General features: G+C 47.3%; 1 long non-coding RNA gene across 1 annotated transcript in view; it reads right to left on the reverse strand.

The window, feature by feature from the left end:
- The window catches only part of LOC115300391, a 31,289-nt gene extending 4,814 nt beyond the window's left edge, over positions 1-26,475 (reverse strand). The window contains exons 1-3 of the long non-coding RNA XR_003912632.1: positions 26,411-26,475; positions 22,008-22,046; positions 12,458-12,547 (exon numbers count right to left, since the gene is read on the reverse strand). This is a non-coding gene — a long non-coding RNA (uncharacterized LOC115300391). The remainder of the gene's footprint in view (positions 1-12,457; positions 12,548-22,007; positions 22,047-26,410) is intronic.
- Between the last annotated feature and the right edge of the window lie 1,034 nt (positions 26,476-27,509).

Genomic DNA, 27,509 nt, shown 5'->3' on the forward strand with positions numbered 1-27,509 from the left:
CTTCGTCTTGAAAGATGGTTTTGTAAATCTAATGAGAGTGAAGTGTTAGAGCCTAAGTGTTGTGTCCAGAAACCCGGGTGGGGGTGGGGGGAGGGAATGCTAATTTAACTGAGTTCACTGTGCATTAGCAAGATTATGTTTTCAGCTACAGGGAAGAACGGAGGGCTTGGGATAGAAATTAAGTTCAGCCTAGAAAACTAAAGTGAAAATTTCTTGAGAATTTATACTTAACTGATTCAGTAGGGTCGTAATTTGGGGAGGGAAAAATGAAAAGCCCACAGGGAAGTATTAAATGAATAATGTTCAATTTAATTTACTGTTTATGATTTTTAGATGAGTGAAAATTGTCTGTAATTGGCAGCCTGAAGGAGGATGGCTTCAAAATTCATTAAAGCGCGTGTAGGTCAAATTCAGGAAAAGGGTTGCAACAGGGTCTCTTCGTAACTTGGACCTCACAGTCCCAAGCCTATGTCAAACTATTTGATAACCACAGAATGCCCGTATAATAAAAACTACTTGTGCTTCTCTTTACGGTAGGGTTTGACCTGTATTATGTGACAATGTGCACAAACACACATTCCTCACTGAAAGACAAGGCTTGGTGAAACACGGCAAAATGGATGCCAAGTAAATGGATGCCAAGTAAATAGTGTGGGTATGTGCCCCTGTTGTACATTGAGGTGTGCTGGGAGGGTGCAGAGGAGACTGTGAAATCTCCCTGGATGGATTCTAAGTTCCTTGGGTGGAGGGATTGAGATAAATCCACAAATGTCTTTATGATTAGGTGGGATAAGGCAAGTGCATGAGAAGTGGCCTTACAGGGGCACCTGCGTGGCTCAGTCACTTAAGCGCCTGAGTCTTGATTTCAGCTCAGGTCATGATCTCATGATTCATGAGTATGACCTCGCACATGGGGCTCTGTGCTGACATTGCAGAGCCTGCTGGGAATTCTCTCTCTCTCTCTCTCTCTCTCTCTCTCTCTCTCTCTCTCTCTTTTCTTTCTCTGCCTCTCCTCCACTTGCTTTCTCTCCCTCTCTCTCAAAATAAATGAATAAATGAACCAGGGGCACCTGGTTGGCTGAGTCCATAGAGTATGCAACTCTTGATCTATCGGGTCATGAGTTCAAGCCTCACGCTGGGCACAGAGCCTATTTTAAAAAACAGAAAACAAAAGGGCAGACTCGGGGGAAGCAGACACTTAGTAAATTGAAATGAATGGCGAACATTGAGGGTCCCTTCAAGTATGGGTGCGGGTTTTGATAGAGCAGATCAGACACTTTGGCATTATAAAGAGCCTTGCAAGTCCACTAGTCCAACCTCCCACCTGAAGCTTTTCATGGCTGCCCGCATTTGTCCAAATAATTAATGTATCTGCTGGTCTTATCTATTTATTCATTTGCTCATTTAGCAAGTATCTGACTAAGCTCTTGTGTGCACCAGATTCCGTGTTCAAGTGCTAACGACGCCAAGATTGAGGAGCAAACCCAGACACAGTGCCTCCCCTCCCGGTGCTTACAGTCTAGCAGGGGAGACATAGAGCAAGGTAGCAAATGTAAAGATGTAAAATTCTGAGGCTGCCCCGAGTGCCAGAACAAGGAATCATCTGATGCTGAGACAGCCTGGAATAAAGGCAATGATCTGCTCTCTGAAGGGGCAGAGCCTGCACCCATTAGGATCGGAGGGAAGAACTGGGTAAAAGAAGGGAGGGAAGAGCATTCCAGGCAAAAGGAGCTGCCTGGACTAGGGTCTTGAGGCAGGAGAGTCTGGTGAGAGGTTATGAAGGGGGTAGAGGGGGCAAGGAGAGGGATAGGAGGTGGGATGGGCAGGGGAGGCCAGCAATGGGCAAGGCATCAGAGACTGCACGGAGAATTGTATTTTTGTATCCCAAGGACATTGGGAAGCCTTGGAAGGGTTTAAAGCCAGTGTTTGAGTAGAGTTTGGGTAGTAGGAGAGAAATAGGTGGGATATAGGGATTGTGAGCGTGAGTGTGTATATGTGTGTGACACAACCACACCTGTGATTCTGTGGGATTTTCAAATGTTTCCATTGACAGGAGACTCCCTAGCTGTCCATTGTGAAAGTCCTATGGGTCAGAAAGTAATTCATTATAATAGGCTGTGTGACTTTGGATGTTTAGAGGTAACTAGTATGAATCTACACACTTTCTGGAGGCTGCCCAGACCCCAGTCTTCTCGCCATTTCTCATTGGGCTTATGCCTGAAGTCCCCTCACCAACCTGACCTTGGGCCTCGGAACCTGCTACAGTCAGGCTCCTGATACATGAAGTTCAGAACGAACTGAGATCCACAGCATGGTCTGACAGGAATACACCCATCACCTCTCTCATTCTAGAAGCTACACGTCTAGTGCAAACTCGGATTGTGTTAATTTTTTTGGCAGTCAGATCACACTATTGACCTGCACTGAGCTTACTGACAACTCTAACTCCCTAGGCTTTTCACATAAACTGCAAAGACACACCGTTCCCGCTTCCTACACACGTGCCTTCTGGACCCAAGGGCAGAACCTTACATTTGTTCCAATTAAATTTTATCTTGTTAAACCCAGTTCATCACTCTATCCTGTCAAAAACGCCTGGAGCCCTTATTAGGTTTTCCAAAATATATGCTGTACTCCCACAAGTTTCCATCCATCAATCTACACATTTTTGAATGCCTTTTCTGTGTCAGCTCTGTTCTCAGTATTGAGGATTTAGAGATGTTTGAGACTCTGTCACTGCCTTCAGAGAGCTCACAGACATGTAAAAAGGCAAATATAATGCAATGCTTTGGGTGTAATAAAAGAGGCACTGGATTTGATGATGACAGGTAGCCCTAATCTAGACCTGAAGGGTCTGCATGGAGCAGAAGGGAAGACTCCCTACCAGGAGTTGCGCCCTCAGTAAATCCTGCATGAAAAGGAGAGCAGAAGATGGTGGACACGTGACATTTCAGGCAGAGGGTAAAGGCTCAGAGGCAAGAGAGAGTGTGGTGCATTGAAGAACCTGAAAGCAGTTCAAATAGTGGGAGTATAACGTTTTGTGGGAAGAGTGAGACCAGGTCATGAAAGACTGGGAGCTTTGGACTTCATCCTCATGGCAGTGTAACACCATAGATATGAGCTGAGGGACAGCCACTCAGGCTGCAAGTGGAGGGGACTGAGCACATCTAGAGGTGGAGAAGGCACTGGTGCTGTTGCAGTGTCCCTGGTGAGGACTGATGGGGGTGGTGTTGATGAAAAAAGTATATAGATCTGGGATTGGATCAAAGGTCATGGTGGTGTTTGGAAGGAAGAAGTGAAGATTGATGCCCAGAATCCCAGCCTTGGCACCTGAGTACATAATGGCAATCTTTATTTGGATAAGAGATTAAGAAGAGGGGTAGTTTTAGTTTGGGCATTTGAGGTTGATCCACTGTGAGGCGTCTGGTTAGAGACCAGCATGGAAGGCATCTGTCTATGTGGTCCAGAGAGAGCTGGAGATACAGATTTGAGGACCCTCAGCCCAGAGACAACGGTTGATTGTGGAGTGGATGAAAATGTTTAGGGAGAGCATGTAGAGTAAAGAGAAAACTGAGATGGAGTCTTGTGAGGTCAGCATCCATCCATCTGCCCATCTATCCATCCATCTATCTATCACTTATCTATCCACTCATTCATCCATCCATCCATCCATTCCATCCCATTCATCCATCCATCCATTCCACCCATCCATCCATCCATCCATCCATCCAACACATTTGAATGTTGCGGTCACATCGAGGCAAAATTCAAAGCTATGAACAAACAGGAATGGATGCAAATCTGCAGAGAGACAGAGAAGAGAGAATGACCAGCAGGGGATGGGGTCTGTTGAGAAGACCAGGAAAGGAGATCCAGGGGCAGTAAGAGCAGAGTTTAAGAAGAGAGGGCAATTCAAACAAGGAGCAGAAGATACTCCCCGGCTTTAGCAAAAGACAGGGCAGTGGCGATGTTTGCCAGGATGTTTTGGTGACATTGTTGAAGAGTAAGAGGGAAGAGAGGATATGGAGAAGTTATTGCACATCTTTTTCCATGGCCTTTACTCTAAAGGGCAGCAGAGAGATGGGATAGTAGCTAAGGGAGGTGCACTAAGTGCGAAGGACTTACTCTAAAAATAGTACTGTCTATGTATGCATGCATGCGTGTATGTATGTTTATTTTGAGAGACAGAATGCACATGTGCATGCAAGTGGGCGAGGGGCAGAGAGAGAATCCCAAGCCGGGTCTGCGATGTCAGCACAGAGCCCCATGTATTGGCTCCATCTCATGAACCCTGAGATCATGACCTGAGATGAAGTTAAGAGTCAGACGTTTAACCAACTGAGCCACCCAGGCACCCCAACAGTACTGTTTTTTTTTTTTTTATGAGAGAGACTTGAGCTTACTTAAGGTTAGCGAAAATGAACGATGGGGTGGGGGAGGAACATAAGTGTCAGGAGATTGAAAAGAGGAATGACAACAGCATGAAGGCTCTGAGGAAATGGGAGAAAGGAGGTTCAGGAGCTACATGGTAGGATAGCCTCCTAGAGTGTGTGTGGCGGGGAGCTCACTCACTGGGACGGAGGGGAAGGGGCAAAGGATGGATAGAGATGTGACTAAGTATCAGCTGATGGATCCTGTTTCACTGGGGTTAGCAAGCAAAGCCATTTCCTAGCAGGAAAGGGGAAGAGGGTGGGGGGCAGGGGGAAGGAGTGGAGAAGAGAGTCTACAGTATAGAAGAGAGGGACCACGGGTCCAGTTCTGAATGAGGACCACAATCTAAGGGAGGTGCAGTTTTCATTCTGTGGAGTTTGACACGTGGTGAGGGTAGGAGAATAGGAAAAGCATAGATACTGGTGAAGGCACATCCAGCATTCCTAGCTGAGTCAGGTCAAGTACTTTGGATAGGAAAAGCCAAGGACATACTTACCAGAGTGTTCCTTTAGACTGATTGAATTCAGAAATAAATATCCTTCCAGAGTCTGGCAGTCTCTCGCAGAAGCTAAACACAGGGTTTCCATATAACTCTGTAATTCTACTTCTAGGTTATACACGCAGGAGCAATGAAAGCATATGCTCCCTTAAAACGTGTACATGAACGTTTGTAGCAGATTATTCATAAGAGCCAGAAAGTAGAAATGTCCATTGGCTGATGAATGGATAAAAAAATGTGCAATATCCATACAAGGGACTAGTGTTCAGCCACAAAAAGGAAAGTAGTACTGATAGATTCTACAGCATGAATGGCTGTCGAAAACATTAAGGCAAATGAAAGAAGCCACTCACCAAAACTACAAATTCTATGATCCTATTCACATAAAATGTCTAGAACAAGGAACTATATAGAGACAGAAGGTGGATTAGTGGTTGCCTAGAGCTGAAAGAGATGGGGGAGGTTAGGGACTGGCAACTGATAGGTACGGAGTTTCTTTGGGGGATGATGAAAATGCTCTAAAATTGATTGTTGGTGATGACCACACAACTATGAATGAATATTGTGAAAGTCTTTGAATTGTATACTTTGAATCCCAAATTGTGTGCTCTGTGGATTGTATCTCAATAAAACTGCTCACTATGTTTTCAATACTTATTCAGTGAGAATAGAAATTACTTTTTTTTTAAATAAAAAAATTTTTTAATGTTTTTTATTTATTTATGAGAGAGAGAGAGAGAGAGAGAGAGAGAGAGAGAGAGTGTGTGAGCAGGGGAGGGTCAGAGAGAGAGGGAGACACAGAATCCGAAGCAGGCTGCAGGCTCTGAGCTGTCAGCACAGAGCCTGACGCAGGGCTTGAACCCACGAACTGTGAGATCATGTCCTGAGCCAAAGCCAGACGCTTAACTGACTGAGCCACCCAGGTGCCCCTACCTTTTGTTTTAATACCTGGCCTTTCTTATGCACTGGAAGACTACAAGAGACCTTGATGAATTCAGTACCTCATGCTGACCACCTTCCCCTGATCTGTCTCCTCTCTCAGATTTTGGCCAGATCAGACCTGGTCACTTGCAGAAGAGCTGGGGGAGTAGGCAGAACCCAGGTTGGGCACAGAGCCATGTGAGGAACAGAAGGAGGTTTTCTTCGGGCACATAACGCATCTTCCCAGTGCCGCAGTCTAGGTGAGTAGGTAATAATAGATCACTTCGGGGAAGAGACCAGACAGGGGGTACAAACTGAGGGGCCAGATAGGAGGATCCTGATGGGTAGGAAGGTGGTTGGCTTGGGAGTTTCGATTTGAAAGAACTCTAGCAGTTAATTTAGGGCTTGGAGTCAGGGCTCCTGAATTTGGGGAGGAGGTCAAGGGGGCCGAGGTACTTGCTAGAATAGCCAAGGCAGCTTGTTAGAGTAGGTGTTCAGGTCAAGGTCTGAGGTCCCTCTTCCTGAGCGGAAGCACAGGGGACAAGACAGTTACGTGGACTTGAGCATGGGGTCAGGCACAAGTAATGGACAGTAGTGTTTCACTGCTGAGCCCCAGGTGGCGAGGCTCTTGCCTCTGGGCAGCAGTGGTTCTGGGCACTGGCAGAGGGAAGGGGGCATGTGGGGGACAAAGGGGACTCAGATGTGTGGAGAAGAACGTTTGCAAGGCCAAAGACCGCGTGCAGCCTGACATCAAGATGTCCCGTACCCACTGGGACACTCGGTTGCCAGGCTAACCTGGCACAGCGTGTTCTTAACAAATCCTTGCTGCTTCCTTTTTAAGTGCTCAGAAACCATCCTTGCTAGAATCTTTCCTGGATCGACACGAAGCATACTTGTTTGCATTCCTCTTGGTTTTAGCGGCAGGATTCCAATCTTTTTTTGTCTGCCTCAGAAAACTGGCAAAAGCGAGACACATCCTCAGTTCTAGGGGTGGGAACCAGGGAAGCTGTCCACAGAGGGCCCCTGGAGGGCCCCTGTCCCTACCACTTGGCTTCCCTAACCCTGCCCGAGCTCCTAGGGGGGCCTCCAGGACCCTGGGCCAGGGCTGCCTTCTGATTGATCAAAACCTTTGCCCTACAGCAGCTTCTCAAATACAGTTGCAAACTGCTTTTGCGTTTGGAGGAAGCATAACTCAACGTGTCCGTCTTCAGGGCTGCTCTCTGCCATTCCTGCTACTGGCTCAGCAGTCCAATCAATAGGATCTTGGACTCCCTCTGGAATTCATTCTGTTCAGGACACTTGCACTTTCCACTGCCTGAATGTTCGGTTACAGAGTCCATTCTCTTGAGCGCTGGTTCCTGCTTCTCCCCACTCATTCTGTCTCTTTCAGAACAAAGATGACTCTCTCTGACAGGTTCAAAAGAACAAAATGGGAGATGGAAGGACAGAGGGCGTTTCAGGCGCAGGAAATAGAACGAGCAGATGCCTGGGATTGGCTAGAGCCAGTCCAGACTCCAGGCTTGTCATGGAACATCCAGAGGAGGGAGGCAGCTCTGGGGGGATATGGTCTTTTGGGGTCAAGGCACACAGGACTCTGGGTGTCAGACCGAGGAGCTCAGGGTTCATTCTGGAGGCCGTGAAGACCCGGGGGAAGGCCTGGATTAGGGCAGGAGGTGATGAGGCGCCAAGCATTGGGCAGGTGGACTGTGCACTGGAGTGAGCGGGCCTGGGGTGGGGAGGAATTAGAGACTTTTGTACAAGATCAGGAAAGAGGGGACTGCAGGGAGGATGGGCCAGAGAGGCAGAAGGAGGGCATGGAGGTGACACGCGCTTTCCTTTAGGGTCACTGAATGTGAGGACAGGCACGCTTTGGCAACTCAGTGCACCTAGAAGTTTCCACTTGTGCTGCTATGAAGCCCGTGCCAACTTTGTGTCTAAAATCCATCCCCGCCCGTTAGTCAATTCCGAATTGTGTTTGGATTGGGACTTTTGATTTCCAATGAATGGTTTAACTCCTTTGGGATTATTAAATATTCTTCTAATTTTCTGTAAGCTTCCTTGAGATCCTGAGAGTGCCTACGGGCATAGTTTGAACTCTTGGTCTAGTTTTATCCTGGAAAAAAATTCACTTTTTTTTTTTTTTCTGGTATCAGGAGAGACTGTCTGGAGTGCTGGAATGAAAGCCCTTTACTGGGTTTGAGGCCTTCGAGTGGAGGAGGGTCCAGGACCAGAGGCTAAGAAAGCTGTTTTCCACATTCTTGTGAAGAATTGTCCAGGGACCAGAAACAACAGTATTGCCCTAGAATCTGCAGAAAATGCAGAATCCTAGGCCCCAGGACAGACCTAACAGAACAAAAATTTGTATTTTAATTGGACCCCATGTGATCCCTCAGACATTAAAATTTGAGATGCACCCCTTGATGCACCCCATCTCCATTGAATAAGAATCTCGGGGTGTGGCCTGAACATTATTAGCAAAAAGTGATGCTGTGGCACCAGGTCCAGGGACCATACTTTTAGTGGCAAGGTTCTAGAGATCACAGAGGTCTCTGAGCCTTAGTGGGGGCCCTGAGTAATGCACAACGCCCAGCACCCTTGGCCAGGCTGAGGAATGGCAACTTTGGGAGCTTCCCAACGAAACGCCTGGGAACCTGCATTTGTTCCAATTGGTGACATTACAGGCCTGTAGGGACATTACTCTGTACCCCGTCGTGGGCTGTAAGAAATGGCTACAGGATCCCTTGACAAGGGTTACTCTTCCTCTGGGAGCCTGGATTCATTGTAACGTGATCCCTTTTACCCTTCCCAAATGGTAAGTTCTGACCTATTGGATAGAGATTTTTATATGTCTACTGATCGATCAACCAATCAATCGGTCTATCCGTCACCTACCCACACACCAATACACATATACAGTCTATCCACTTTCATCATTGTTAATGACGTTTTTTGTCCAGAATAATCTGGGGCTGACCCTGCATTGTCAGACTTTCCCATGACGGTGGAAGGCAGGAGCCTAAAGAAGGCATGGAGTAAGGAGTGTTTGTTCGTTCTCTGTATGGAGCTGCACCTGCAAAGGTCAAATCCCTGGTACCAGTCAGAAACACCCCTAACAGCCCAGCCTTTGCGTCCTGAGCCCTGGATGCTTTAAGATTTTGCGACTTGGGGGGCACCTGGGTAGCTCAGTCAGTTGAGCATCTGACTTTGGCTCAGGTCATGATCTCACGGTTCGTGGGTTTGAGCCCCGCATCCGGCTTGGTGTTGACTGCTAGCTCAGAGCCTGGAATCTGCTTCAGATCCTGTGTCTCGTTCTCTCTCTGCCCTTCCCCTGTTCATGCTCTGTCTCTCAAAAATAAATAAATGTAAAAAAATAAACAAAAAAAAGATTTTGCAACTTGGGGGCACCTGGGTGGCTCAGATTTGGCCCAGATGGTTGAGTCTCTGACTTTCGCTCAGGTCATGATCTCAAGGTTGGTGAGTTGGAGCCCCACATGGGGCTAACTGCTGTCAGCGCGAGGCCACTTGGGGTGTTCTGCCCCCTCTTTCTGCCCTTCCCCTACTTGCACTCCGCCCCCAAAACACTTAAGAGTTTGTAATGTGATTTAGAAGCTATGTCGTGAAATAAGGTGGAAAATCACTTAGAATTCCTGGCAGTGGTCATGTTCGGCTGTGGAAGGCAGGGGAGCTTTCCTGACAACTGGGAACCACCCATGCAAGGCCTCAGATCAGTCGTTCCCGGGCTTTGCGTGGTGCCACACTGGCCCCTCCAGGAAGGCTAGCTGGGATGAACTGGAATGAACTGGAATGAGCTGGAATGAGCTGGAATGAGTGGCGCTGGGCCCCAGCCCTGGAGTCACAGACGCCTGGGCTCCCGCCCCCTAGCAGATGCGAGCCCTGCGTGAGCCAGGCGCTCTGCGGGGCAGATGGCTTGACAGGCACAGCTGCCTGCACGACAGGAGCGGCGACGCCTCGGCTGTCACCCTCCCAGAAGTCGGGGAACGCAGCGTCTCCACGCCTTTCCAGCCGCCCTGCTTCTTGCGGGTGGTTATTCCTCCTCCTCTCCAGGCTCTGCCACCACTTGCCTGCCTCCCACAGCTGGACCTCCACACGGCCTTATCCTGGAGCCTGATGTCCTTTACCAACACCGGACCGGCCGGGGTGGGGCCTGACGGGCACTGGGCACCTAGGGCCCACCACCTAGGATCCGGCAGGCGGGGCGAGAGCCGAGCGAGGTACCGGATGAGGTTCGAGAGCGTCTGCCTGTGTCATGATCAGGGATGGTCTCTGGAGACCCAGCAGTCAGGGCTGCCCAGCGGCAGGTCGGCTCGGGGGTGGCCAGGATGTGGCCATTGGGTTAGGCAGCACAGCATGACGGCCCGTGGGCCGGGCTCTGACGGAGGCCGCCCTGGAATCCCTTAGGGGCCTGTGATGGGAGCCAGGGATGGGGTCTGAGGGCGGGCTCTGCAGGACACCGCCCGGGAGGGGGATGGAGGCAAGGCTGCTCCTGGGGCCTCCCCGCGGGATCCGATTGGAGGGTGTGGCCGGCATCTATGGGAACTAGAGGCAGGGCCTCCCAGGACAGGGGCTGGGTCCCAGGGTTGAGAGAGGGACTTCAGGCTGACTTCCCAGGGCATAGCACTGAGGTTACTGGCGGCTGCCCTGACTTGCTGAACCCTGCCCCCCCTCCCCCCCCAAGGGAGCTTTGGGGCCCTTACTCCAAGAGTCTGAAGCTGAGGCTGCCACATGAATCCCAGCTGGCGTCCCTGGAGTAGACTCACTCCTACTCAGCTCTCTCCTCCTTAAAAGGCCCTGAGCTGCCCTCACCTCCTCATTTCCGTTTTCCCCACTCTGCCACCAGACCCAACGCGTCGTGTCCTGCGGACTCATGTCCTGTGCAGCCTTTTCTCAGAGTCCTTCCCAGGAGGGGCAGGGCTGGGTAATCACTAAAGAACAAGGAGGTGACACCCCAGCCCTGTGATACAAGTGGGCAGGCGATTTAATCTCACTGTGCCTCAGTTTGCTCATCTGTAAAATGGACATCATCATCACCATCACCATCATCGTCATATCCATTTCATAAGATTGATGTAAGAATTAAATCAATTAATATAGTAAAGTCTTTAAAATAACACACGGCACACAGTAAGTGCCACATGTTTGCCGGCGCTGCTGCTACCACTCCATTATTTTGAGTCTAGGGCAAACCCTCCGTCCTTGGAAAGCTCCCTTTAGCTTCAAGAGGCAAGCCCTTGGCAAATGCTGTCATTTCTACTCTGTAAGTACATTCTCTCCTCTATTGCCACAGCCTGTCATATGTCATCTTAGCCCTCATCACCTCTTGCCTAGAAATAGTCCTCAGATTGGCCTCCTTTGATGGGCAATTAAGTCCACCTCTGAGCGCCTTTCCACTCTGCCTCCAAGAGGGCTATTTTTAGGAAATGCAAATCAGCTCATGTCATTTTTGTCTTATTTGCAGCAACCCCACACTGCACCCTTCCTCTGACCCCAACCCACCTTCTGGGCCCTCTACCTGTGTGCCTTGTGCTCCATGAGGTCCTGATCCTCACTCTTTGCCAGTCTGCCTCCTTCCAAGTTTCCCCTCTGCCTGGAATTAATTAACCTTTCTGCTTCCTTCCCTCCTACCCCTCCTTCCTCCCTCCTTCACCCCTCCCTCCCTCCTTTTCCTTTCCTTCCTTCTTCCCTCTCTCCTTCCCTCTTTCCTTCCTTTCTTCCTTCCGTCTGTCCTTCTTTCCTTCCTCTTTCTTTCTTTTTCTTCCTCTTATCTCCTCTTCTTTTTTATCCTCTCCCTCTTTTTCCCCTTCTCCTTCTTCCCTCTCCCTGCCAAATAAACTCTTAGTCCCACTTGAAAGCCCAGACTGAGGGAAGCCTTTCCCAGCCCCTGGATGCACACACAGTCGACTGTGGTCCTTGCAGGCAAAGAGACGACCTTACTCACTCACTGTGTGTCTCTGGGACGTGATGTAACCCCCACATGGGCAGAAACACAATGGCAAGTTAGAGAGCGCTGTCCTGCCACCACAAAGGTGTGAGAGTGAGTTATGGGAAGTGGAGTAGACGCAGTAATTCTGATAATGAAGGAGACTTTTCAAGTAGCACTAACTAAGCAGTATCTAAAATGTCAGGTGCCTGGCAGCCCCCAGGAACAAGGCATCCCAGATGACAGCTCTGGGTACAGAAGAGTCAAGCCCCCCCAGTTTCAGCTTTGCCGGCCGTACGCACTTCTCAGTTAGGGTGATCCAGAGCCCCAGACTCCGGTCTCAGACTAGCTCCAGCCCATGCCGCCGTGAGCAGCCAGGGGCAGAGATCCTGGACTTCTCTGAGGGGAAGATGTCAGCCATGATACCAGGAAGTGGCCGTAAGATGTGAAACGGAGGGGACCAGCAAGGAAGAGCAAGGTTGGTGGGCCACGGGTGAAAGGGCAGAGTGAGCTCCTCCTCGGTACCAGGGACTGTGGTCTGGTCACTAGCGCTGCTGCGCAAGCGTCTCAGACCCTAACAGATGCTCGTGAACATGCAATTTTGTGCATAAGTCTGCAGGGAGATGGTGGGGAAGGCTGGTCCTTGTGTTAGACCTTAAAATACCAACCTTTGTTTTCACTCGTCCACTTCCATTCTGATAGCCCTAGGAATGTAACTCGATAAACCTGTTTCTTAAGATTCTGTTAAACACCCCCACCTGGAAAAGGCAAAGTCAACAGGTGAAAGTCAATTAGTCACTGCCCCCGTGGTATCTTATCATTAGTTACCATCAAATACTGTAGGACAGTGATTGGTTACTCTGGCCTAGATAAACCCTGAGCTTCTGCTGGGCAGGGCGCTCTTCTGAGTTACACCTACTCGGGAGGGGTCGTTCGGCTGAACTAAAATAAACACCTAATAACCAACTCATTTTGTGTTCTCGGATTCCATTCCTGGCGACTCGCATTGGGAAGAAGGGTCCAGCACTTGCTCTGTGCTGTGTCTGTTGGGATGATGTGGCTGGAGGCTGGGGATCATGACCTGGGCCGAAACTAAGATTCAGACGCTTAACTGACTGAGCCACCCAGGCACCCCAAAGTGCATCGGCTTTTAATTCCGGTTAAAACCATAACAGATTGCTTTTTGGCTATCCTTAAGAAAGTCATCTGAGATGAGTAGACCCAAGTACACTTGCATTCAAGATTTTTTTTTTATTTGAAAGAGAGAGAGAAAGAGAGAAGGAGCACAGGGAAGAGGGGCAAAGGGAGGGAGAGACAGAAAGAGAATCTTAAGGGGCTCCATGCTCAGCACAGCCCAATGTGGGGCTTGATCCCACGACCCTGGGATCGTGACCTGAGCCAAAATCAAGAGTCCGAAGTCCAACTGACTGAGCAGTGGCTGGGCACCTCACCTCTTTTTTTATTCATTTGCATTCAAGATGCTGGTAAGTCATGGCTTTATGGAGAGGTTCTTGAATTGGGCCTATATCTTCCTGAGTCTGTTTCATTTTTCAAAGTCACATTACTTGCTTTGTATATACACATAATATGCTCAGACACATATATGTGTAATTGGCACATGTCAACTTGGTACCGTGTGATTCTTGTGCTATTTGTCCTGTGATTTTCTCCTCCAGGGTCTCACAGTGAGGAGTTGGCTCTGCTTTGGCCGATTTAGCCAAGGGTCATGCAGAGCTGGTGACCATGTGCAGTCAGGATGTCCCTATGGTTGGCATTTCGGGTGGGGCCCTCTGATACCACTGTGCGCTTTGCACTGTGTCAGGCAAGCCTTCCTACAAAGCAGAGCCAGGCTTCCTTATTGAAGGCTGATTAGCCGGCCTGCAGATTGTCCAGACCCTGGGTTTTCCTTCTTCCTGCTGACGGTGCCTTTCGGCAAGATTAGCCCCTACCAGTGAGAAAGGAGGGGCAGGAAGAATAGTCACATTCACAGTGGGAAATTTTCATACTGGCTGGAAGCGACTAGTAAAATTAAATGTATAGATTATTTGTGGGTTTCATTATTCAGACGATTCCTGTTCCCCACTGACACAGATAATTGGAAATTGACTATACTAGCGCTTTGAAAAGATTATGGAAACACAGTGAATGATTTATGTAGCAGAGTGAATTGGAACATGAGTCTTCTGATTGTGTGTGTATGTGTGTGTGTGTGTGTGTGTGTGTGTGTGCATGCGCACACTAATAAAAGTTTTCAGTATACAGCTTCAATTGATCAATTAATATCTACCAGGAACATCCAATGTACGACATGAAGTTTGGAATTTGAAGTAGGGCATGGTCTTTGATTCCCAAAAAGCCATCATCTACACATGAAAACCTGCATCACAGTACAAAGAATCAGTGGCCACTTGATACGATGGTTGAAGCCAAGGATGGCCACACAGTACCTGATTCTTCCTTCCACATATTTAGCTCCTTTTCCTCTTCTCCCTAATCTGCAGGATAGAGATGATTACCTCTATTCTATTGATACAGAAACAAGGCTTGGAAGGTTAAGTGATTTGGCTACGATGCCGCACTCGGGAGAGGCAGGATTCAATGTCAGTGCCTTTTCGACGTTACGCCAGCTGTCTTACTTGTCATCTGTGAACCCTCAGATTGCATCCACATTTATTGAAAACCGGGTGCTACCAAAACTGTGCCCTTTTCTGTTAGCTTCATTCCTTTGGCCTGAGAAGGCTCAGTTCTGAGGCATGTTGAGATCACACAGCATGGGGAGGAAGAGTTCGGGCTGGGAAAAGTGAACTAGTTGGAAAGGCGTAAAAAACTGACAAATGGCCTGTGGGATCTATAGCAGTGATGGGAAAAGTGGGTTGGATTAGTCTGGGAGTGCTTTGGAGAAGAAAAGCTGACCCCTGCATTAAGCCTGAAGAGCAGGTGGGCAGTGCAGGGGGTGAGGGCAAAGGAGGTATTGGAAAGAGTACACAGAGGTAGGTAGAGCAACAGGAGCAGAACCTCAGAGCAGGGAAAGTATCAGTCCACTTTAAAATTTTTTTAATGTGTTATTGAAGCATAATTGACATACAGTGTTGTATTAGTTTCAGGCACACAACATATCGATTTGACAGTTCGATGCATCACTCACTGCTCACCGTGGTAAGTGTGGTCACCATATGTCCCCCTACAACGTTATTGCAATATTACTGATTGTATTCCCTATGCTGCACTTCTCATCTCCGTGACTTATTTATTTTATAACTGGAATTTTGCGCCTCGTAATCCCTTTTATCTATTGTGCCCATCCCCCACCCACCTCCCCTCTGGCAACCACCAGTTTCTGTTCTGCATTTAAGACCCGTTCATTTTTTTGTTTGTTCACTTTTTTTTAATATTCCGTATGCACGTGAAATCATATGGTATTTGCTTTTTTTTTTTTTTACATTTGTGTCTACTTGGGTTTTTTTTCAGGGTTTCTGAAATGTGTATTTATTGGCCCCAATCTGATTTGTTATGTTGATTTATCTGTAAAAGGTAAATAAAATGAGGGACACCTGGGTGGTGCAGTTGGTTAAGTGCCCTACTCTAGATCTCAGCTCAGGTCATGGTCTCACAGTTTATGAGTTCGAGCCCTGCATCAGGCTCTGTCATGATGGTGCAGAGCCTGCTTGGGATTCTGTCTCTCCTTCTCCTTCCCTCTCCCCTGCTTGTGTTCTATCTCTCTTTCTCTCAAAAGAAATAACTAAAACTTAAAAAAAAAAAAAAGAGAGAGAGACTAGGAGACTAGAGTGGCTGGAATGGAGGGTTCTGGAAGGTGGGTAGTAGGCAGCACGACTGGATAAATTGAATAGACCTAGTAGCCAGGTCAAGTAACAAAACCTTTTTCCGGGTGGGATGTTGTTTTCAGGAGAACACAGGAGTGCTGCCTGATTTGTTTATGGTGGCGTGTTCTATGAAAAAATCAATTAAATTGCTTCTTTATTTTTTCAATCCATGTATGTCACAAACCCCTGAAAGGTCCAAAAGGCATATAGTCCAAATTAAGTCCCCACCCAGCTCTTACCCCCACCCCTCCCCCAGCCAGCTATCCAATTCTTCCTAGACAACCACTCCTGGCCACTTTTGTTAGGAGTTCTTGTTTTGAGAGATTTGTTAAGATCAGAAGGGTCTCGGGGAGCCTGGTGGCTCAGTCGGTTAAGCGTCTAGCTTCGGCTCATGTCATGATCTCACGGTTCGTGGGTTTGAGCCCCGCATCGGGCTCTGTGCTGACAGCTCAGAGCCTGGAGCCTGCTTCAGATTCTGTGTCTCCCTCTCTCTCTGACCCTCCCCTGCTCGCACCGTCTCTGTCTCTCAAAAAGAAATTTAAAAAAACATTAAAAAAAAAGATCAGAAGGGTCTCATGGCTCAGAAAGAGCCAGTTTTATGGGCATTGTTTCAAGTTGTGTTCAACTTGGAATCTTTACCTGGAACCCAAAGCCTTTCCTTTGTCAGATGGACACTGAGTGCATGACTTGTCAACACCACTCATGTGGCATTCAGCACATGAGGACACAAGCGTCTTTTCAGGGCCTTGGGTTCCGAGGCATAGAACATAGGCAGACCAGCTCGAATACAAAAGATGCTTACTGTATTGTAAGGAGAGATCCCAGAATCCAATAAAAAAAAATCCAAATAGAACCAGCCTTTCAGGAACTCTGACTGGGGACCAGAAAGATAACTGGTGTTTTGTTCTCTTTCTACCTCTCTCTGTCTTTGTGGCCACACGGTGCTGGTTTGCACAACGCTACTCCTTCTGCAGACTGGCTTTTCCTGGGGAAAAAAATATGTCGGCTCCAATCCCTAATCGATATGAGCTTTCTGCCCTCATGCTTATCACTTGTGTTGGCAGAAGCTTTCGTGTCTTTTAGGGAAAAGTCTGGTGAGTGTCAGATCGGACCAGTCTCTCTGCCTGAGATGGTTGACACAGCTGTGGGGCACCCTGGCTGTCTTTGGGTCACGTGTCCATCCCTGGCCCCGTGAGTTGTCACTTGAGAGGGCGAGAGGTGAGGACAGATGGCTGCTGTGTGGGGAGCTTGAGGACAGAGTGCCTGACAGCACTTGGCTTGGCGTTCAGTGCATAGTGTGGTGCTCGGTAAATATTTGTTGGTTTTTATTGATTTTGGCCTCCTTGTTGGAAGGAGCTATCCTTCGGAAAGGACTAGAAGTCTGCATCTTAGATATTTATTCAACTGCCATTAAGGAGTGTGGTGAAGCAAAGAAGACTCAAAAATTAGTTACTGCCAGGAGGTAATGATTTGGAGCTGTGTGCTTCTCTTACAAACAGGATCAATAGATTATTTTCATTAGAAAAACAAGACCCAAAAAAATCCCACAGAAGCAGACCAGCGATAGCCTAGGATGTGTCCTTTAGATAGAATTTAACTATATGTCGACACAGGCCCCTGAAAGTGTGACAGAGTAATAAACTCTTAATTGGAAGATCTTGGAGGGTGGCCAGCCCTAGTGAGAGAAAATTGTAGAATTATGACAAGCGTTTAGCCAACTACAAGACCTACTTTAATGACTAGATAGGAATCACTGATAAGTGCAATGTTTACACACAAACAATGCTGATAAAGAGGTTGCCAAATACCCAGAGTTAATTTTCTTAAGTGGATTAAACATCCCCCTTCCAATTTTGTTGGATTGATAATTTGATTTGCAAACATATTTCTAAAATCACTACAAATCCCAAACGAGCTGATTCTGAATGTATGTTTTGCTGGCTTTAAAAAAAAAAATATTTACTATCAACTTGTGTATTTATAATTGCCAAAAATGGCATTATGCTCAAATTGTTTTCTTGGGGGAAAAATGCAAGAGAGGCTTGTAGCTGTGCACAAAGCACTTAGATTCTGCTCAGGTGAGTAGATGCACACCATTTATGCTTGGTATGGATTCACAACTATGGTCTGTTGAAAAACACAGGGGAATGGGATTCTGGAAGTCAAAGTTCTGCACTGTGGAAAAGATGGCCAGAACAATCTCTTATCTCACACACTTCCAGGTAATGTGACTTTTCCTACACTGTCAAGAAGTGTAGGGGTGCCTGGGAGGCTCAGTTGGTTAAGCATTTGACTTCAGTTCAGGCCATGATCTCATGGTTCATGGGTTGGAGCCCTGTCTTGGGCTCTGTGCTGACAGCTTAGAGCCTGGAGCCTGCTTCAGAGATTGTGTCTCCCTCTCTCTGCCCTTCCCTGGCTCGTGCTCTGTCTCTTTCTTTCTCTAAAAAAATAAATAAACATTAAAAAAAAGTGTACTGTCCCCCACACTCACTTTTTAAAAATTTAATTTACTTATTTGGGTGAGGGAGAGCAGGGGAAGGGCAGAGAGAGTGGGAGAAAGAGAATCCTAAGCAGGCTCTGGGCTATCAGTGCAAAGCCTAATGTGGGGCTCAAATCATAAACCATAAGGCCATGACCTGAGCCAAAGTCCCATACTTAACCAACTGAGCCACCCAGGCACCCTCTCTCCCCCTTTAACAAGTGGAGTACAATGGGAGTGACTCTGCCGGTTCTGGGCTTGGCTCTTCGCTCTCTGCCTATGGGAGCCAGTTGCCATCCAAGTATGTCTACCATGAGGCCACCATGCTGTGAAAAGTCCAAGCCACATGGAGACGTCCTGGAGGATGTGACACTCTCGGGGCGAGGAGGACTTTGGAACACTAAGGCACCACACAGGTGAGTGAAGGAGCCATCTTGGGAGTGGAATCACTGCTTGCTGCCCACCCCCACCCCAGCTGGTGCCACATGGAGCGGAGGTACACCGTCACCAAGACTCCCTGCCCACAAATCTGTGAGCAATGTAAAAGGTTGTTTTAGGTGCTGGTAGTCCATCCCTTGTTCCTTTGGTGCCTCACTTGGTTCATCAGAAGGATGACAATGGCACCTTTCTCTCTGTCTCATAGGGGTAGTAGGAGTAGTATCAGAGTTATGGGGTCATTTTGAGATCGTGCTGTGAAAGTCCTTTTATAGGTTAAGAATGCTTAGAAATGTAATCCAGCTGGTAGGCTGGAAAAGGTGATGGGCCTCAGAGGGCTCTCTGCTTGAGATGTATGTTGATTGTTTCTGTGTCACAGCTTCAGAAGACGTACCCTCCCCACCCCCATCATCCATCTCAGGTCCCTGAGGCTCCCTTGCTTGCCTATTCTCTGACCTGGTTTCCTACCATATGTCAGAGGCTCTCAGGGAAGGGCAGGTGACATCCTGATCCTATAATTCTGCTTCATGAGTCTTATGCTGTCGATTGGTTGACAACTCTAAGACATGAGCCCTGAATCACATTTTTCAGTTTCCTTAAGGAGTCAGTTTGTATAACTGTCTATACATGCAAACTTGTTGGAGGTTGGAGGGCATGGGTAAGAAGTTAACTGCTTGGTAAGACTATTAATTGGAAAGCGAAACAGCTAATTATGCATTATCTCCTTGTAAAGGAATCTGGATTGAAACGCTTCTCTTCCATGACCTCCGCATTCATCTGCAAGTGCCAAAATATCCCTCTTGTAGACACGTGGGAGTGAGAAGGAGTGCTTGACCTAATGATTGACAACCAGGTTGCATCCTGTGAGGCCGGGTGCATTGGCAAGAATTAGAGCGAAGGATCTACTCAAAATGCAAGAGGGGAAATCTGTGGTCAAGCGCCAATGAGAACAAGTTCGGCAGCCAGGTGCAGAGAATTAGAAATAGGCTGGGAACAGAACTGGGATGGAGTGAATGTTAAGATGAGAGAGGGCTCATGGGCGATGGGGGTGGCCAACACATTTGGAGCAGCCCAGGTCTGTCTCCTGGTGAGCTACCTCACAGTAGGGTGACCAGCTGTCCCAATTTTGGGTATGGCCCAGGTTTAGCACTGAAAGACTCATCTCCTGGGAGACCCTTTGGACTTAGACAAACTGAGGCTACTGGTCACCCTACATACTTGAGTTTTTGCCTTGACTTGACTTAAAGAGTCAGGGAAGGCAGGCACCCTGGGTGGGCACCTGACACAGTGTACACTCATTGTGGGGGCCAGAATGAGGAGCTGAATCAGCTCGTTCTCTGCTGTGACATTGCCTGTGGGGGCAGAAAGGGTCCCAGCAAATCGATGCAGGCAGGGTTCGGTCAGCTACTTCCACGTAGCTTTGGACGGTGCACAAGACTCTCTTCTTTGCCCTCCTAAGTAATCTGCCAGTGACCTTGGCCACACCATCTGTGAATGGGCCCTTCAGACCTCTCACAGGGCTCTAACTTTTGGGAGTCCTGCACCTTCAGTAGTAGAGAGCACCACCTCCTTGCTGACAGTAAATGTGTACTGACCTTCTATTAGGTCAGGCTCTCAACGTGAACACGTATCACGATCACCTGGAGGGCTTGTTGAAACAGATTCCTGGGCCCCACCCCCAGAGTTTCTGAAACTTATTACAATATATATCTGAAGTCATAACAGAGGCTGCCCATGCTGTTGGGGATCAATGCCTCATAGAACTTTCTCCTTGCTCTAGTGATTACTGTAACATAGAGATGATGGCTTTTAGCATCTTGGTATTATATTACCTGGGCTTCAGAATGCTCAGGTGGAAAGTACAATCTCACTGGCTTTTCAGAGTCAACTGTCTGAGAGCCGAATGGGGGATTAATGATTAGAGTTCATTATTCTTTCCAGAAAGCCGAATTCTTGCCTTTTTCTTAACATGGGTTTTTGTTAAATGAGATTGTACAAGAAAGAGCTTTGTAAACTTGCACAGCCTCATATCAAGTGCAAGGTATTATTATGACTTTAATAATTGCATACAAATACATTCTGGAAATCGCTGACCTCTAAAAACACTGCCAGATGTATTCTTACCAATGGCACAGTCCTGCTTTCTGCAGAGAGCCGTGAGTCAGCTGAGCTAGGGAGATGCTGCATAGGCACACCATTTTAAGGCAGCATCATGAGGGGTGCCTGGGTGGCTCAGTCAGTTGAGTGTCCGACTTTGGCCCAGGTCATAATCTCACAGTTTGTGGGTTTGAGCCCCGTGTCAGGCTCTTTGCTGACTGCTAGCTCAGAGCCTGGAGCCTGCTTCCAATTCTGTGTCCCTGTCTCCCTGCCCCTCCCCTGCTCATGATCTGTCTGTCTCTCAAAAATAAATAAATGTTAAAAAAAATTAAAAAAAAAAAGGAAGCATCATGAGCTTGTAGAAAGAGAAATGGTCAATGGGAAAAATACACAAATGCACTAAGAAAAAAGGGATCTTATACCATCTTCATTTAATTTTTTTGATGGGATTCCCGAAAGCATTGGATTGTGAAAATCTGGAAGACACATGGGTTCTACCAAGGAAATGGTTGTTCCTGTGAGCTTTATTTGGGTTGGGTGTCATTCCAATCAGCTGGATTAAAAATAGATTGAACTTCTGGCCCCCAAAGATGTTGATTAACAAATTAATGGCAGGCCAGAGCGGGGGTTCAGGAGAATGAGCTGCAGGGTTCCATTTCCTGTCCTATTCCATGGTTTGGAATCAGTGACTTGGATGTTCTGGAGAGGGTAGCAGCAGTCAGTATGCTAGATGACAACCTGACAACCGATAGAATCAGCTCCATCCCCTGAGGCCAGTGCTGGGCTAAACACAAGACGGGAATTGATTGGAATTGGAGAGTTGTGCATTTGCATTGTGTTTGCCAGTGCTCTCCAGAGGAATGGACCAATAGGACAGATTATAAGACTAGACTGGACTAGACTAGAATAGAATGGAAATTTATTATAGTAATTGGCTCATGCAATTATGGAGGCCAAAAAGTCCTCGAATTTGCCATCTGCGACTGGAAAACCAGGACAGCTGGTGGTTTCGTCTAGTCTAGTCCAAAGGCCTAACATCCAAGAGTGCCAGCATCGGAGGGCAGGAGCTGATGGATGGCCAAGCCCACGCAAAGAGAATGAACTCACCCTTCCTCTGCCTTTTTGTTCTATTCAAGCCCTCAGGGGATTGGATGAAGCCCATCTGGATTGATGAAGACAATCTTCTGCTGATTCAAATGCTAATCTTTTCCAGAATCACCATCACAGACACACCCAGAAATAACTTTTTTTTGGTGTGTGTGCTACCAGCTATATGGGCATCCCCTAGCCCAGTCAAGTTGACCATTAAATTGCTCAGGGGTAAGGGGGCCAGGGGTTGGACGGAGAACTGGTGTAGCCAGTGTGGAAACTAAAAAAAGGTCTTACCTGACCACAATCTTGGTATGCGTCAATGTCATGAGCAGTCTGCCAAAAAGAGAAGGAAAGAAAAAAAGCACAATATAGCAGCTTTAGATTCTATTCATAGAGGCAAACTGTCTGGAATGAGCAAGGGGCTGGGTTTACTCTGCCTGCCCTGTGTCCATCAGATCTGTCCTGGAAAATTGCACTCAGTTCTAGGCAGGGCTCTGAGCTTGGCCTGACATTCTAGGGCACAAGTGAAGGAGAGAACTGCTGCAGTTCACTCCCAGTTTTCTGGATGTTCTAGAATTCTGGCTCCCAGCCCTCCCTTATTGAGAGGGAATTAAACCATAAGCGGCTCTTAAGAATAGAGAACAAACTGAGGGTTGATGGAGGGAGGTGGGTGTGGGATGGGTTAGATGGGTGAGGAGGGCACTTGTGAAGAGCACTGGGTGTTGTAGCAAGTGATGAATCACTAAATTCTGCTCCTGAAACCAATATTACACTATATGTTAATAAGAATTTAAATAAAAATTTGGGGGGAAAAAAAGAAAAGGAAAAAAGGCATTTTATTAACTTGGTACTTACTCTCTGCAAAGCATGGGAATGTGTTCAGACTTCAATTCCCTTTGATGAAGCTTAAGCTTTGAGAGAAAGAGAGAGAGAATCCCATGAGGGGCAGAGAGAGAGAGAAAGAGAAGCGGACTCACCCAATGTGGGACTCAAACTCACGAACCATGAGACCATGACCCATGCCAGAGTCAGATGCTTAACTGACTGAGCCACCCAGGCATCCTATGAAGCTTAAGCTTTAAGCTCCTCTCCTGCCTGGGCCCCTCCTAAGGCAGTGGATGAGCCCAGGTAAGTGTTTGTATGGTTGTATGTTTTACTAAATCCGTGAGCCTAAGATATTGTATCTAATTAGTTAAGACTGTTACCTCTTTCTGCTCTGACCTCCCTTCCATTATGTCATGTTTCCTCACACTTATGGTGGGTGTTCTTGAAGGGGGGATGGTGGCAGTGATTTTTGACCTTGTGAAGAGGAAGTTGAGTGGCATTTTCAGAACTGAGCTCAATGGCATGGATGTGTGTAGTTGGCTGCCATTCCTAAGCATATTTCAGTGTTTGCTAGCCTTCCTGGTGTGGGTATGGCTTCCAGGAATACTCTTAGCCACCATGGCACTAACTTAACCTGGTGTCGTGACAAAATGGTGCAAGGCCAGGGTCATAGAGTGATAGGAGTGGACCCTACAGAGCCCAGAACCAGAAGCAAGTAGGCGATGGAGGAGAAACAAGATTTGAAGGGTACAGAGTCATAATCTAGTCTGTGGAAAGTTCTCCTAAGTATCAGACAAGTAAAGCTGAAAATGGGGGACTGAGTCTCATCCATGTTTAGACAAAACAGAATTTCCTTCCTGTTAGGTAACCTAAAACACACCTCTGCAATTTGGAGGTCAAGTCTATGACACATTGTAAATGAGGGTCATCAAGTACTTAAGATTTGCCTCTGAGTGAGAACTGAAATGCCCCTAGGCCTTATAGTTTTTTTTTTTTAATGTTTATTTTATTTTTGAAGGAGCAAGAGACAGAGCAAGAGCAAGGGAAGACGGAGAGAGAGAGAGGGAGACACAAAATCTGAAGCAGGATCCAGGCTCTGAGCTGTCAGCACAGAGTCCGACATGGGTATCAAACCCATGAACTGTGAGGTCATGACCTGAGCCAAAGTCTGACACTTAACTGACTGAGCCACCCGGACACCCCATTTATAGGAAATAACTTGATAACTAAACAGTACCGTTAACAAGTTGTGATGTGTCAAGAAGCATCTCTTTAACAATCCCAAACAACTTTTGTCTAACCATGCTTACTTTTACAAAAAATATTACCAATTTTTTTCATATGAAAAGACAACTAAAGATTATGCAGCCACAAAAATTGGAGGTCAAAAGTACTCAAGAGGGCTATTGGGCAGTTAAGGAATAAAAATAGATGCTGATTTTCTGGTTTGGTCGGTTTTTAAAGTTTCCATTTTGCCCCAAGTTCCTTCTTCATTCTGAAGACATATTCGCTGTGAACCTAATCTGGTATTTATAATTTTACAGTAGTTTTCTTAAAAAAGGCCTTCTGAATTGGATAAAGTATAGGATCCACGCTGGCCGGGTTTCAGAGAAGTTCAAACAATGAATGTGGCCAGTGTCTGGCCAAAGAGTTTCACTCATAGGTCTAACAAGAGAAACCTAACAGAGGACCATGGGGAGGGGAAGGGGGAGAAAGAGTTAGGGAGAGGGAGGGAGGCAAATCATGAGACTCTTGAATACAGAAAATGAACTGAGGGCTGAAGGGGGAGAGGGTGATGCTCATGGAGGAGGGCACTTGTGGGGAAGAGCACTGGGTGTTATATGGAAGCCAACATGACAATAAACTGTATATAAAAAAAGTTATGCTCTTTAATACAACAAAGTACAGAAGCAAACACGGAACTATTGACTTTCCAACTTTAAAAAAACTGTACCCATGATACATATGTACATACATATTTTGTAACAGATATAAGTGTGTATGTGTGTATGTATATAGATGAATAAATTTTAATGAATTTTCAAAAAAAAAAAAGGAGAGGAGACGAGCTGGAACAGGATGAACACTATGGAGAATGTGACAAAAACCTCAAGGGAGATGAACCAATTGCTCTGAGGGCTCCAGGGTCCCTGGGGACACCTTTTCCAGCACGCATCTCAGCTCTCACGCCAGCCCTTATCTTGGGCTTCACAACTGTCTTCCTTCTTAAAAGAACCAAACAAACCCACCCCACCCTCTACAGATCACATGCTCGGAATAGAACACTGGTGTTTCTCTCAGACTGTGTTCTTGGTCCCAGAAGGTCCTTACCCATAAGTGACTAACACAGTGATCCCTCAGACATGCCATCAAGGGTCAGACAATCCAGATGAGAGTCCTGGGCTTGGTTACATCATTGGACCTCTCCTCACCTCTACAGTAAGGATCAAAATGCCAACTTCAAGGGCTATGAAAGACCACTAAATGAGTTAACGTATGTAAAACATTGATCCAGTTTCAAGCTCCGAACAAATGTTCAATATTATGATGACCCATCCTTCAAAGCCCAATTCAAATGCTGCCACCTTTATAAAGTGTCCCCCAGCCCCACGCCACTGAGGTGTCCCTACTTTGCACATTACACCTGTTTCATTGCTTTCCCTGTGTGCCAAGTGCATTTACCGTTGTGAGTTTGCTCACATATTCATTCATTTATTTCTCTCTTAAATACTTATTGAGCTCCTCTCTGTACTGGACATGAACTTTTGCCCTCACTGCATTTATGAACTGGGCAGAGGCTGTCTTACTTTATGTGTGTTCCCTAGAGCACTTGGCCCATTACTGTGCACTCACTACAGGCTCAGGAATGGCTGTTTTCCTGGGGTGGCATTTGAGTTGTGCCTTGAAGGTTGGGGCGGGCTAGATAGGGGGGAGTGGGGAGAGTTTGTGGGAAACAACACAAACCCTACTTCTTCCACGGCAGTGCTCCAAAGTAGTGACTAGATGTTATAATCATTTGACGGAGCTTAAACATTTGTTTAATGTCGATTTATTTTTGAGAGAGACACAGAGCAAGCAGGGGAGGGGCAGAGAGAGAAGGAGACATGGAATCCGAAGCAGGCTCCAGACTCCAAGCTGTCAGCACAGAGCCCGATGTGGGGCTCGAACCCATGAACCATGAGATCATGATCTGAGCCAGAGTCGGATGCTTAACAGACTGAGCCACCCAGGCGCTCCGTCATCTGAAAGAGCTTTAAGAGGAATGGGGACCTGATCCCTGCCACCCCCCCCAACCCCCAACATGACTCCGGTAGGCAGCCGGGTTTGCTTATGGCTCCAAGATCATTCTGTTATTTGGTGACTGCTGAGATGCTCCTAGCCACTGCCAGTCGTCCTCATGACTCTGGGGTCACAAACCCTACTTAATGTCCTAGTGCCTGGATCCTGTGAAGTCACTTGTGTTTTTGGTGCACCTGCCAAAGGCCAGGTCAGGCACACTGCTTTCTAGTTAATGAATGAATGAGTTAATCATTTCTAGTTTATTGTTTCATTATTCCACTGGCGTTCTAGCAGGTGGGTCTGGGAGATGTGACCATGCCAGGACCACATCCTCCCATGTTTCTTACCTTTCCAGAACCATTCGCACCCCCCCCCCGACCCCCCGCCAGCACCAAGGACTGAAAAACAAAAAGACTCCGACCCACCCACAGGAGAAGGAAAGAAAACTTCAGCGTCCTGTCCCTCTGCCTACATCTCCCCTTCCGGATGTCTCTAATCGAATTTTTACACCTCATTTATGTGTTTTTAGTCAGCTCATCCTTGTGTTTTCTTTCTTCCCTGCCCGTGAACAGCTTCCCCTCCAGGCCTCCCACCTGTGATTATGCCTCCGTGCAGACGTGCATTTAATAGCAGGGGCGCTCCCCTGGCAGCGGTTTTGATAAAGGTGTGGTGGGGGGGGGGGAAGTTCTTTCAGAGGCGCACTCGGCGGAGAAAGACTCGCCTGATGTCACAATCCGAGAAGCTCCAGGCTCCACCTGTAATTATACCTTCTCAGCCTCACCTATCCACCTCCCTTTCAGAGGAAAACTATAGTGGGTGACACTCACCTCCGCGGTGGGGGAGGCGCCAAGCCCTTAAGCAGAGCGAGCAGCGGTTTTGGTTGGGAAATTGGTATTTCTTTCTTTATCTGCCCTGCGGGTGCTGTCAGTCCTCGAAGAAGAGTTCCGGCTGCAGTTGGAAAGATCCTGCATTCTGGCTGTAAAAATAACCACCTTTTACCTTTCTAGGGGGGTTGTTCCCAAAAGAAAAGATGCCTCCATTACTGGCCATTTTAGACCATTAGTGATATGTTTGCATTTCCCCAAGAATGTTTACCTTTCCCTGCAGGGAACCGAGGCTTGTCCACGCTGTTCACCAGTTAGTAGCTGTGATCAAAGCTCAGGACTTTAGCTCAAGGAACAAACAGTTAGGTTTTGGAGTTGAATTTCAACTCACTAATTGGCTCTGCAGGTGCCTTTGTTTTTCCTTTCCACTTCCTAAGTGCCCTTGTTGGTCTTGAGCTGGCCTCCCTGGGTGCTAGAAAATTCTAAGCAAGGAAAAGGGAGCAGAGCCTCCCAGGAGCGGGGCTGTCTCTCCCCATAAACTCAAGGTTTGCCATCGAGATTCCTGCCTAGAATATTTTGTCAGCTGGCTGTTAGTTTAACTTCTCCATGCCTCGGGTGTAATTATGGTATCTACCTATGTGGTTTATGTGGAGATTAGATGAGGTTATGCATATAAACTCAGCAAGTGCAAGGCAGAGGGTCCCTACTCATTGAATGGGAGCTGTTTTTATTCGGTGTTCTTAACTCTTAACAGACAAGTGTTGACCAAAGTCCTGCCTGATGACCCTTCTCTGCCATACCCCCCTGAGCAAAACCAATAAGGGAATACAAAGAAGCCTTCTGGAATCTTCCGCACCATAGGAAATTA

The sequence above is a fragment of the Suricata suricatta genome, chromosome 8 (assembly GCF_006229205.1).
Source record: "Suricata suricatta isolate VVHF042 chromosome 8, meerkat_22Aug2017_6uvM2_HiC, whole genome shotgun sequence".
NCBI lineage: Eukaryota > Metazoa > Chordata > Mammalia > Carnivora > Herpestidae > Suricata > Suricata suricatta.